Here is a 12766-nt window from a genome sequence, read left to right as displayed (position 1 = left end):
ATAGGGAGATGGAAAATTCAATGAGAAATGGGAGGCAGAGAAAACATCCTAAATAACTAAGTAATAATTATTTTACCTTTGTGTCATTTACATTGACACAGATAACTAACAACTGTATTTAATTGAAGACAACCCTTCAACACTGAGAAATTTTTCCTGTCAAATGGAAAGAATAAGTTTAAGATCAACATCATCGCCAGATAAAATAGAAGATGATTCCTTAGCAGCCGTTACAGCCACGTGCACACAGTGCAACAGTGTGTGATTCAAAAAAACACAACATGAATTAACCATCAGTAGACTAGCAAATGGAGGTTTCACAAGCCAGTGTTCTATATTCTGGATCCTTCTTCTCCCACCAACAAGCATCAGTACTTGCAAACCCTTCGAAAGAATTTGTTTTCATCTCACAGAGTGGCTGAGACCAGAAAAGACTTCTTGAGACCATGTGGTCCAACCCTCCTACCTACGCAGAGTCCCCTCCAGCAAATTTCCCAGAACCACATCCAGATGTCTTTTGAATATCTTCAAGGAGGAAGCCTCCACAATCTCTCTGCAACTTGGGCAGTGCTTAGTCACCCTCACCCTGCTACAAAGGGGCAAACTATGATGAGCTCAAAGGCTGGCTCAACCACAGGTCTTAAGGTTTTTTCAAGATGTTCAAGCTCAATTAGCCATCAAAGAGGTGGTCAAGACACAGAAGAGAATGGCTTAAAATTAATCTTTTGAGAATGTAAAATTAACTTTTTTTTTTAAGTGTTTAAGTAGGTAGTACCTTATATGTGGATACATTTTATTTTCCTTTCTACCCACATTTTCACTGTCATGAATTTTCCAGGCTGAAAATTAATACCTACCTATTTCATTAAGCTAAGCATTGTTGTGGGACTAGCAACATCTCTACAGCTTTTCATCCCATGCATCTCTAGATCATGATCTACCTAATTAGAATGTAGGGAAGCGTGTTTTCTGTGGACATCTTTTGCAATGTCTAGGTAATTGATTTATTAAGCTACTTTCTTCTAACACGAGGATAAACAATCTGAGCAAAACTGCAGTTCAGAAGATCTGGGACATAATTTTTCTAATGAGCACTTTCTCCTGGTTCAGAGCTCACTTTAAAGCTAGAAATTAGCTTTATATTTGGAGAAGTATCTCTGACAATGTAGGGTAACAATCCTTGCAGACACAGACAGACAGACAGAGGAATGTTGTTTGGTGGAGACAATATGTAAAAGATTAAAGAAATTCAATGTACAAAACACATTTTTTTCTTTTTTTTTTTCTTAAAGCCAGGCTTAGAGCTTTTAATTTATTTATTCTGCTTAGCTGTGTACTTAAAGAGGAACTATAAAGAACAACTCTAAGGAAAAGGATAGGAAAAGGCATAACCTGAAGATGATCCTTGCTTGAGCAAGAAGAGCTATAATAATAGTTTCTTTAGCCCTTTGCATCCTCATTTATTCAAAGCAAGGAACATCTAGGGTCTCAGGAGAAGGAAACATATTCAGACCATGAAAATAAACAACTGATGCTTTAGTGAGTCAATTCATATGATAACAGATCAGTAGTTTGCATAAAGGCTTAACAACAGGTTGATGTGACTGCCTACAAGAGCAGAAAGAAACTGTTTATTGCTAGGGGAGCTAGGTATGGGAATGTGTACTGCTAATGAGCAGGAAGGAAGACTGAACTCATAAGCTTTACAACTAGTGCTCCAGGTCATGGTGGTAATACTGACTGCCATTGAAAAATTCCATGCAACACATTGGTACAGCAAGAGAAAGAAATCCGTATTGCTGCCACTTATGCTGTACCTGTTGTGTGGGTAAATACAGCAAAGAACTTCTGTTTTGCAAGGCTGCCAGTCTAGCAACTTTACTGAGCACTAAATTTCAAAGGAAAAAATAGCATTTTATTACTTTACTTATCTTCTCCCTGTGGTAGAAATTGTCAAAGAGTTACCCAGGGTTTCAGCTGCTCAGTTTCTATTGACTTTTATGACAAAGGCATAGCGAAAACCCTATGCATCTCTATAAAAATCCTAATCCTATCTGCTTAGTTTACTGACAAAAAACAAGTTGTTATTACTGTCAGTTCAGCACAGAAAATGTAACTGTTAAAGAGCAAACTGAATTGCACTTTGCCTTGCATATTATCAACAAAATTGTCAGCCAGATTTTGATTCCAGAGATTTTCCTGCTAGTGATGATTAGTGTTGTGCACAGCTAAATGGCCAGGCAGCTTAGTTTGTTGTGGATGAGGCCCCAGAAGTTCAAAAGGTTCTCTGAACCTTTTCCAAATCCCATGTTTCAGCAAAACTGAGCTCGTGTTCTTGTGAGCACTGTGCTCCCAGATACATTACAAGTTCACTAGCACTTCCTGCTACATGTCATTTGGAAAACACTGTGAAAATTACTTTCACCAGAGTCATTCTGACTCCGCTGTCAGTGTTATTTTCAACAAATATTTGACAAAGTTCACAAGCATGGGTTTCATATTCAAACGTGTATGTAACACTTATTCATGAAAAATTAACTTTATGTGATCTGTAATACAAGCATTTTCCTTAGAAAAGCCATAGAGAGATTCCTCAGAAGCAGAAGGAACATACTCAATTCATGGGAAGGGGGGGAGGGGGCGCTGATGCAAAAGGACCTAATAATGTCTCTCTGAAAGCCTTCCCTACTAAGAAGAAGTAGCAATCCTGTTGGATGACTAGAGGGTTATAAAAGACAGCCTCATAGTCCTCATTAGATTTTTTTTTTGATTTAGTAAAAAGTCTTTTACCTGTATTTTGTCCTTCTAACCCATAAAGGTGGTCTTCTGGGAGTTCAGTACTAAAGCAGTAAGTGAATTTCTTCTACCAAGACTCTTCTGCGGAAATTGCACTGGGATGACAGCTTGCTGGTACCTTACATGTTGCTGAAAACAAAACAAAATTCAAAAAACAAAACAAAAAACACTTTGAGGGAGTTTGTCTGAATGTGTTAAATATCAAAGCATTTACACATATACTCTTCATGAAGGTGTGATGAGAAAAACTAGTATTGATCTAATTTTACCAACACAGCTTTCAATCCAGATCAAAAATTAAGAACAATAAATTATATAAACAGTTAGTTTCTCTGTCTCATTTTGAAATTTGTACTTCTTTCTTTTTTATATTGCTACTAGACAGGGCAAAAGAATGCCTGGAATGGGAAGACTACTGTAAAAAATCAACCTTAAAGATCAGACTGCACTGTAAACCTGCGTCTGCCATGAGACTTGTAATGCCTAACAAGGAAATAAAGAGCTGGCAACACAGCTACAGCACCTAAAAGAAATCAGAATTGTCACCTTAACATTTGTGCTTGATTTTATAACGTTATATTGTGTGTGTTTGTGTGCAGTAAGGGCAGAGAGATTGTTTGAAAGAAGTTACACACACAAAAAACCTCATTTCTTTTTGCTTTCTAAAATCTCATAATTATGAAAAACAAAATATGACAAAGAAGAGATTGATAGGAAAAGAGAATGGAAAGAGCTATGTGCTCAAAAACATTGATGTGCACTGTTACGCATCCTGACAGTTATTTGCTTTTATTTTAATTAGATTTTTTTGTTAAAATATTCTGTCATTAGAAGAGTTGCAAATCGTGTGTTATCAGAAGATGAGGGAAGCCAAGAAAAGAAGGGCAAACACAGTGCACTAAGAGAGATTTCTGATGTGGAAGGCCTGATGAAGTTGCCTTTAGGAAGAAGGCAGCAAGGTAAGGGGACAGCAGCATATTCCTGGGCCTGACAGTGGCGTCAGCAGGGTGACACACATGAAATAACAAAGAGAAGTACCCCACTTATTGTTTCTTTAACACATGCTTGTTTTTTTTCTAGAGTTTATTCCAACTCCCTAATTTTTTAAGGCTTTTCTATGCCTAAAATGGATCCACCCCGAGACAGAATTTCCCTAGGTTTCTTTTTTAGGGTGTGCAGCAGTGGAAATATGAAATCAAGCATCAGGCAAGATTGTACCCTGAGGATGTGACAAAAAGAAAGCTTGTGTCCTGATTCTTTCTACAGCTCTTGCAATCAGGTTTCAAGAGGATCCCTGGAATAACACCCAGGATGTACAGTGGGCTGCAATGAGTTTCGATTCTGAGAAAATTTCTTTCTGCTTTTCCATGGGCTCCAAAGTGAATTGCAGCCTCTTATTGCCTTTGCTCAAGTGACATCATCCATGCCTCAGAAACAATGTTTGTCCAAATTTATTCCTTAGCTACTAGCAACTCACATCACAGATGTCTTTTTATACAAATTATGTCAGTTTCCAACAAAGAAATCTGGCCTTTTGTTTCTTTCTCCTTTAAAAGTAAATAAAATCATAGATAGCACTTGGAAAATGTTGTGCAAAGATGGACTTGAAGTTAACTGAGGATGGAGTACTTGAAAATCAGGTCTCTAACACAACATAGCTTATCAAAATCTATTTCTTGAGCTAGAGTCAATTTAATGAGCATGCATTTCATCAGTCACTATACATTGGAAAATGTTTCCAATAATTAAGGATAATTGGCAATGGAAATAAAATTAACAGATGATAATAGCTCTGCAGCAGACTTCAGCAGCTTGCTCTTTCAGCATGCATTGGGTAAGACAGCAGAGGCAAAGGTTTCTAAGAGGCAATTCAAACTGGTCAACTGTGTCTTAATTGTTATTCACCTAAATTTTTATACTCTGCCTCTGCCTCCGCCTCCATTTTTTCAAGTTGTTGCTTGTTCTTTTTTATGCTGGAGCAGGGGAAGTGCAGGAAGACTCTCCATAACATCACAGTACATGCATTTTGTATCATGGCTGTGCATACTAGCTCCACTGTCGTTAAAGTATTTTCATGATATAACCTTCCATTTTAATTAATTTAAACCTTGGCTGCTAAAAGTTTGTTGTAGAATGGAAAAGGAATTCCAAAAGGACACATTCAAGGACTGCAATCACAGTGTTTACAGTATTTGTTTTGAAGCTAAGATATTCATTCACCCTTAAACTATTCTGTTGATGCAGCCTATTGAAAAATGATGCCTTTCAACCTCAGAAACTGCATGTGGACATGGTCGTCTATTCCATCCTTCTGTCAATCAAAATGACTCCAAAGAAATCCAAGAGTTATACTTGCATACAACAAAAGTATTGAATGATCTGATCTTTTTAAAACACCACAGCGTGCCCAATCTAAATATCAAAGAAGTTCCTGCCTAATTTCAGTGGGAATTTCTAAAATGGTAATCTGGGAATATTGCTTTGTTCTTGAGTAAGAAAGCTTTGATTTACTTATGCAGGTCATTAAAAAAGTGACAAGAGAACTTTGCAATTGCAAAGCATCATTTTGTGTCTGAATATACTAGCTATGATACAAAAAAAAAAGAATTCTGAAATTCTAGAGAGTTTTTTTCACTTTTTAAACAAAAGTCTTCTTTTAGTTGCATCAATTTGTAAAGACAGGAATTTTAGTAAACTTGAGACCACCTGCACAAAACTCAGAAAAGGAAAACATATTTTCTGTTCTTAATTATGTCATAGTCCTAAAATCCACCCTCATGAGACACAAAAGGGATAGCAAATGAAAAATGAAACTCAATTTCTGAAAATAATAAATCTTCCCAAGCACAGCAGAGATTCAGTATCCAGTTTAAAGTACTTGTTGAATCTAAAGTTAGACAATAGAACTAAATCACTTCTACTTGGTCACCTGTAGACACAATAATGACATGGGAATTTTCATATTTTAGAGAAGAGGAAAACAAATATTTGGGAGAGTTCCTGTTTTAAATATAACAACTACCTTAGTTTGCTTGAAGGCATTGCCTTGGAAATAAACAAACTGTTGAGTTGTATAAAGGAGAAGTTATGAAAAGCAAGATACAGATACCTTAATTTTGGCCTCATGAATTTTACCTTTTGATAATCTCACTGCCTATATGGTAAACTGTAATGATTCTGAAGAAGGATTTAGTTTTGGTGAAGTTGAATGTTGGAATTATACATGACAGATTTTCTCACTGGCTCAACTGAACATTAATAAGCAGTAAAAGTATAGAAGTTCTGGTTTCTGTTTCAAGGAAATGAGGATATATAGTCAAAAATCATGCGCCAAGTGATTCAATGTGGCAATACAGGAATTTTCTGTTTAATTTCTATCTATGTATACAAGCAATGTGTATTAGGTACATAAGTACACAAAAAGTCTTACATGTACACAAATATTTGGGTTTAGTTGGTAATTTCAAGTTAAATCTTACGGTTTTCTCTGGAGCTATTTTATGTATGAGTTCCAAAAGAATTCATTGTCTGTGAAATTTTTCTTAAAGACACAGTTTGTGGCTTGAACACAAAAGAAAAAAAGGCCAAAAAAAAATAAAAGGACTGATCCAACCAATGCTTTGTGCACTGTAGCTATTCATCCTTCAGCAGTTTGAAGAATTGTCTGAACCAGGTTTCCATCAGAATATAATTCTTTTCAGTGTCAGCAAACACAGACAAGCATTCATACTGCAACTGGGCAATGCAAAGCCCTTCACAAGGTACAGGTGGTAGAGTTCGTGTCAATTTGTAATGGCAGATCAGAAGACAAACCTTCAAATTTCTTTTACTGGCATAGCAGGCACACAAACACTAGAAACAAAGCTTAAGTCTATACCGTACAAAGAATGTGGTGTAATGTTTTGTTAAGTTGGTAACACTATATTCCACGAAATATGAATGTTCTTTGCTGTGTGGGGATGAATGATTTTACTGTTCAGTGTTCTACAGTTGGGTTTTATCATAGCTTTTTATGTTGATTTATAATACATGTAGCTTGCTACAGTTTTATATGATAATTCAACTTGGAAGAGACACCAGGATCTCTACTCCTGGTTCAAAGTAGGATCAGCTATAGCATCAAGTGAGGCTATTCTGGGGTTGAAAACAGGTTATTCCAGGCATTGCCCAATGTGATCTTGAAAATCTCCCAAGGATGGAGACTCCACAGCCTCCCTCGGCTGCCTGTGACACTATACTACTGTTCATTGGTGAAAAAGTTTCTTCTGATACCAAATCTGAAACTCTCTTCTTACAATTTACAAGTTTTTCTTTTCGTCTTCCAACAATGTAGCTCTGTGAAGAGACTGGCTCCTTCTCCTCACAGGTACTGGGAACAAAACAGGGAAACTGTGAGGAAAGTTTTATTACAACAAAAATGTTGTAAAGTGTACTTAAAGCCACTTTGCTGAACAAGCCCCAGTTCTTCAGTTTCTCCTCCCATGAGTAATATTTCACACCCTACCCTTCTTGGAGGCCTTCCACTGAGCTGTGTGCATGGTAATTAAGTACTCCGTGAATTGCTTATGCTTAGTAAAAGAAAGAAAAAAATTGATTGATGTACATGCAGAAGTCCCATGCATTGCCTTTGGGGGAAAAAATCCACCCAATTACAGTTTTACAAAGCCCTATACTGAGGAGATAAAAGGTAATGTTTACAGATATGTTAGTTCTTGTCCGTATTCCAAGAAAAATAGAATCAACCAATATTGGCTTCAGAAGTGGTATGGCATGAATTTTCACTTATTCTGCCTTTTTGTCTTGCTAGAGATATGCCTTTTTTTTTTTCTTGAATAGACATACCATGGTGACTTTCTTTTGAGCAATGGGCCTTTTTGATTTACCAAATCCCATTCTACTCTAATCAGATTATGTCAGACAGAAGGTCACACACAAAAAAAAGCCTTTCATTCTTGTTTTCTCCTAAAAGTATTATGAAAAAACATTGTCTAAGAAGACTGGATAAAACTTCTCGTTTTTTTTTTTTGTTTTTTCACAGTATATGACAATCCATTTGGGAGAGATAAGATACACCTGACCTATCTACCCAGTCTTTTTAACTTCACCGGATTTAGGACTTTGGCTGTTGCTTTTTCTACCAAGCCTTCATGCTAATATAATTGTTTGGATGATAGTAAGAGTCTTATATTAGCTTATGCCACAAAGAGTTTGTTTCTGAGTCTTATTTGTCAAAACTCAGTCTTCTCATGGGATTCATTTTTTCTCTTTGTAAGACTGTCCCTGTAGAGAAATGGCTGAGTGAACAGGGATATGTATACATGCACAATCCAAGCTATATTAGTGAACTGTCCTTGACTAGGGAAAAAAGAGAGGAGCAATGCTGATGTGGCAAGCCAACAGGATGTTGAGGAGGTGTTGGGGTCTCCTCCCCTGCCATGTAGCCCTGGGAGAGGGGCCCTGGGGGGGAGGCACAGGGTTTCCCTGCCCCTGCTCAGCCTCGTTCCCACTGGTTGGTTTGTGTTCCCTGCGCGGGCAGAAGGACCCTTGGTCCGGTGACTGGAACAGTTCCTCGGCAGAGCTCCGGCCATGCAGCTGGAGAAATAAATATCTCTCTGAAACAGCTATCAAGAATCTGTCTGTCCATATATACTTCCTTTCCACGGGACTCCTGGTTTGATATATGCATGTTGCAGTATCCCCACTGCAACAGGGAGGGGGATGCTGACCAGAGAAAAAGAAAGACTTATGTTAGTTAGTCGCGTGCATATTAATCTGTAACCAATCGCTTGCTATTAAAGACCGTGTGAACAGTAGATGTAACCCAATAGTATGGAGCTTGCTTATGCGTGCTTGAGGAATTAGAGTATAACTATGGGTCTGATAATAGAATAAACGGAGTTCCATCATATCTCTAGGAGAAGTGTGGTTCATCCCGGCAGATCTCTGGCTATTTGTCCCTATTGAACTAAACTTCTGACTGGGCTTGCTTGATTAGGTTATTTTGAATCTTTTTCACTGGACACCCAGTATACCCATGTGTCATGGTTTGACGCAGCTAAGCGTCAAGCACACAAAATCTGTTATTTTTCATAAGGGGAAAATAAGAAAATATTGAGGAAAACTAGAGAGCTGCGAGGCAAAACATGTTCAAACTTAAACAGTTGCTGTACAAAAAAAAGTTTATTACTAACGGAATTAAAAGTAAGGAGGAATAACAAGAAATTAAAACAAACCTCCCCTCTCTTCTAGCACCTCCCTCCTTTTACCCGACTTGCACAAAGGATAACAGAACGTGGGTTTTTAGTCAGCGTTGTAGTTCTTGAAAAGTCTCTTTCTTATGCTTAAGGAAAAAAGGGTTTCTTCTGCTTCATATTGTTCCCAAACTGCCACCAGTAACAGATCTGCCTGGAAATAAATCTGCTGAGGTGGAAAAACATCTCTCCTATGAAAAAATTTCACAGTTCTTTCACACTGCCAGACATGGGTCATCACATAGGGTTATTAGTCTTTTTCAGGATGAGTTATTTTGGCCTTAACACAAAGGCTTTCTTCGTCACAAGTCTCTAAAAGCCTCTCACTGCTTCTATATGCCTGACATAGGCACTCTTCACAATCTTCACGGGCCACACGTGAATTCTCCATCCCCCCATATACTTCAAATGGATTAAAGAGACAAACAGTTTGTGATATTACTGTTTCTTACCATGGCCTGCAAGAAGTATTTTTAAGTGGCGCGCAAAAAACGCGGCACCGCCCTCTTTTCTCCCATCACCATGTTCAGCTCCATCCCACGTGACTCGCTTCTCTTTCTCTCTGACTCTGACGCCGCCATGCTGAAGAGTGTTCTTGTTCAGGCTTTACGGTAGAGAAAGCCTTGCTCCCTCTGTGCTGCTGGCTGCATGGTGATTTCTTCAGTTCAGCGCGAAGTGTGCTGGCTGCAAGAAGGAGGCTCCGCTGGCTCCCACTGGCTCTGCTGGCTCCACATGGAAAGGAGAGGGACCCACCAGTCCCAAGAAGCCGCGCCCTGTGTGGCAGTCCACGGCTGGTTTTAGCTGCCTGGGGCTCTGGGATAGTTCACCCCCAGGGACCCAGGGTCCATGCCTCAGCATTGGGAAAAGGGGAAAGGGGCAGGGGACCTGTCCCAGAGGCTCAGAGCCCCCCACCTTCCAGCAGGCGAGCTGGAACAAAAGGAAATTCCCTCCTTTCCGCGCGGTTTAAATATGTAAATTGAGAGAAGTGTCATTGGTCTAAAAATCTGTCTGTCAACTCAGGTTCAACCCACTACACTATAACAATAACATATTTTCTACTTCATGGTCATCTCTAAATAGGAAAAAGTATATTTTATGGTATGAAATAATATTTCAATCTCTAATGCCAATTTTCCATTCTATTCCGTTTTTATCCATACCAATATGAGCTATATTTTATCTATATGCCACTTAATTTGTGTATCTCACTACTTTGTAATTAACACATTAAGAACGTACTTTTATTTCAGGACAGATGACTTTGTACCTTGGATATACTTGGATGAATAATTACAGAAGTTTGACACTGACATTTAGAAGAAGGCTCAGAAATCAGAGAAGTGATAGTTTTCTTGTATTTAAAAGAGTTCAAGCAATCAATGAACACACAAATGCACTTCCAAAATAAAGTCCTTTAACATTAGAGTCACCTTACCTGTCTTTCTGCATTGACTGTAAAGCAACCTGAGGAAAAGCAAACTGGCAAGACAAAACACAGGACTTAAAATCCTTTCTCACCTTAAAATCGGTGAAAATCATTTAATCAAATTCAGTGCAAGCAGTGAAAAGAAAACTGTTTCTTCTTACACAAGTGGTGTTCTAGGAAGGCCTTGCTTGAGAATTACTGGAGGAGTTCCAAACTGCTTGAAAGGCTTTAGGCAAACCTAGTTCTGACTGCAGAGGAGCTAATTTTTTCTTTCAGATTTCAAAGAGAAGTGCTCTCTGAAAACAGAGACACCACTCTGCTCACAGATTATTGATAGAATTAAATGGCAAAATGGAAATTTCTCCTTATCTCTTTAGAAAATAATTACATAAAAATCCAAATTTGAAGGGGATACTCACAGGGAAACACTTATTTAAATAAGCAAAATTAACAGGAGCTGATCCATATTTCTGAATGAAAGGATTGACATGAATAAGGCAAAGGTGTGTTTCTGTTAATTATTCTCATTTATAAATGAACAGTTCAATTCATCCCAAAAGATTATGACTGAATTCTCATTTACATTAAGTCCTCTTTAAACCCTTTTCACAAGTGCATAAGGACTTTGAAATGCACATAACTGTAGTTGATGCCAGAACAACTTAAAAGTGGCCTTACTACAGTAGAGAATAAGGCCCTTAATTTGGAATACTTCAGATGTGTTAAAACTTAACTTAACTTTAAAAATACTGGAATATTTTCATATTTGAAGTGGTTTTTTTTATAAGAATATAGTTCAAAGGCAGATTTAATTTTTTAAAAACCTAAATGCGAAGTGATTAGTTTGTAATATCCACTAATCTCTTCTGGTAATTTCTCTCACCATTTATAAGGATTTTTACTATGCTGCATAAAGCCTAATTTTCCTTAGGTACATTTACAACATCCAATGCAATTGCTCTGAAAGAATCACTATGGTTTATTATAAACAAAACAACTCCCTTGGCTCTTAGAATCACTGTAAATTTAGGAAGTCAGCTTTCGAATTTCAAATACCAAAACAAGTTTGTAACGTGCTTAAGGATGCTTATGAAATTCTTATAATCTTGGTGTAGTATCTCTCCATCAGATAGTAATTCACTGATGTTTTTTACTTAGCACCAGTTTAGGAACAGGACTGAGTTGCTGTGAAGTTATTTAATCCAAATTCAGCACCAAACTGGATGGGGCAGTCACCAAACAGATGTTGGTTCCCATGACTAAGACTCACAGGTCAAACATGATGAACCCTTTCCTTGGGTTCTGGATCTTCTCAGTGCAGCCTTTAGTGTGGTAGCTTTGTAGGCACTGTGCATTCACACCCTGACACTTTGCCTTGAGGAACGTGATAAGTGGCTGGGTATGTAGCACTCCTTTCATTGAAAGGACACTGCTATCTTTTTTCCCCTTCTGTGTGATAACACAATGGTTAGAATATTTGCCCAAGAAAATAGAAATGGGTTCATTTTGTCAGCCCAAGAGACCTTCCCTCTCCTATGAAAGAAGTCTAACCATCAAGTTATAAACTAGATCATGTACAAGTCCTATTTGAGCTTGTCTGCTGTCCAGATATGAATGCAGAAACAAAAATAAGACAAGAATAAGAAGGAAAAATCCTTCCCTAGTAGAGTCAGAAGGTGGACTATGCAGACTCAATAACTCTGTCTGTTTCAGTAGTCTGTCCTATCATAAGTTTATTGGAAGAAATGTCATGGTTAGGACTTTCAAGCGGATAAAAGAATTTTCTTCTGTGTTACCTTAGAGTAATTTGGTATCCCTCATTCAGTCTAAATTTCACTTTGTAGTGTCTATATCCTTTTGGAGCTTGTCCTCAGTTTTTGCACATTTCAGGAAGTGTACAACTAGTTTCCATGATTTAAGATACTTTTTGAAAAGACCAAGAGTATACAAGAATGCTTATGCTTGCTTACAAGAGTGTAAATTTTTGGGATTACTGAACATAAGAAGATGGAATGTAACTCTATTGACATATCAAAAGATGTTTGATCTAAATGAAAGATTTTAGAGATTCAGCTGATACAAGAAGTCTAGATCAGAATATACTGTGGTAAACGCAGATACTAGGTACTAATCTAATTTCCAATAAAAGCAGAAGCTGATCAAACATGGTCCATATTCCACTTGGCTGCCATATGAAGAAGCATGGTCTAATCACGGCATCTTTTATACTACACCTCTTTGTATGGGAGAGCATAAAATGGCATCATATTTATGTCTCAAAAAGGTCACTTAT

Source organism: Coloeus monedula, assembly GCF_965178545.1.
Source record: "Coloeus monedula genome assembly, chromosome: 1".
Lineage (NCBI taxonomy): Eukaryota > Metazoa > Chordata > Aves > Passeriformes > Corvidae > Coloeus > Coloeus monedula.
This window is presented reverse-complemented; position numbering follows the sequence as displayed.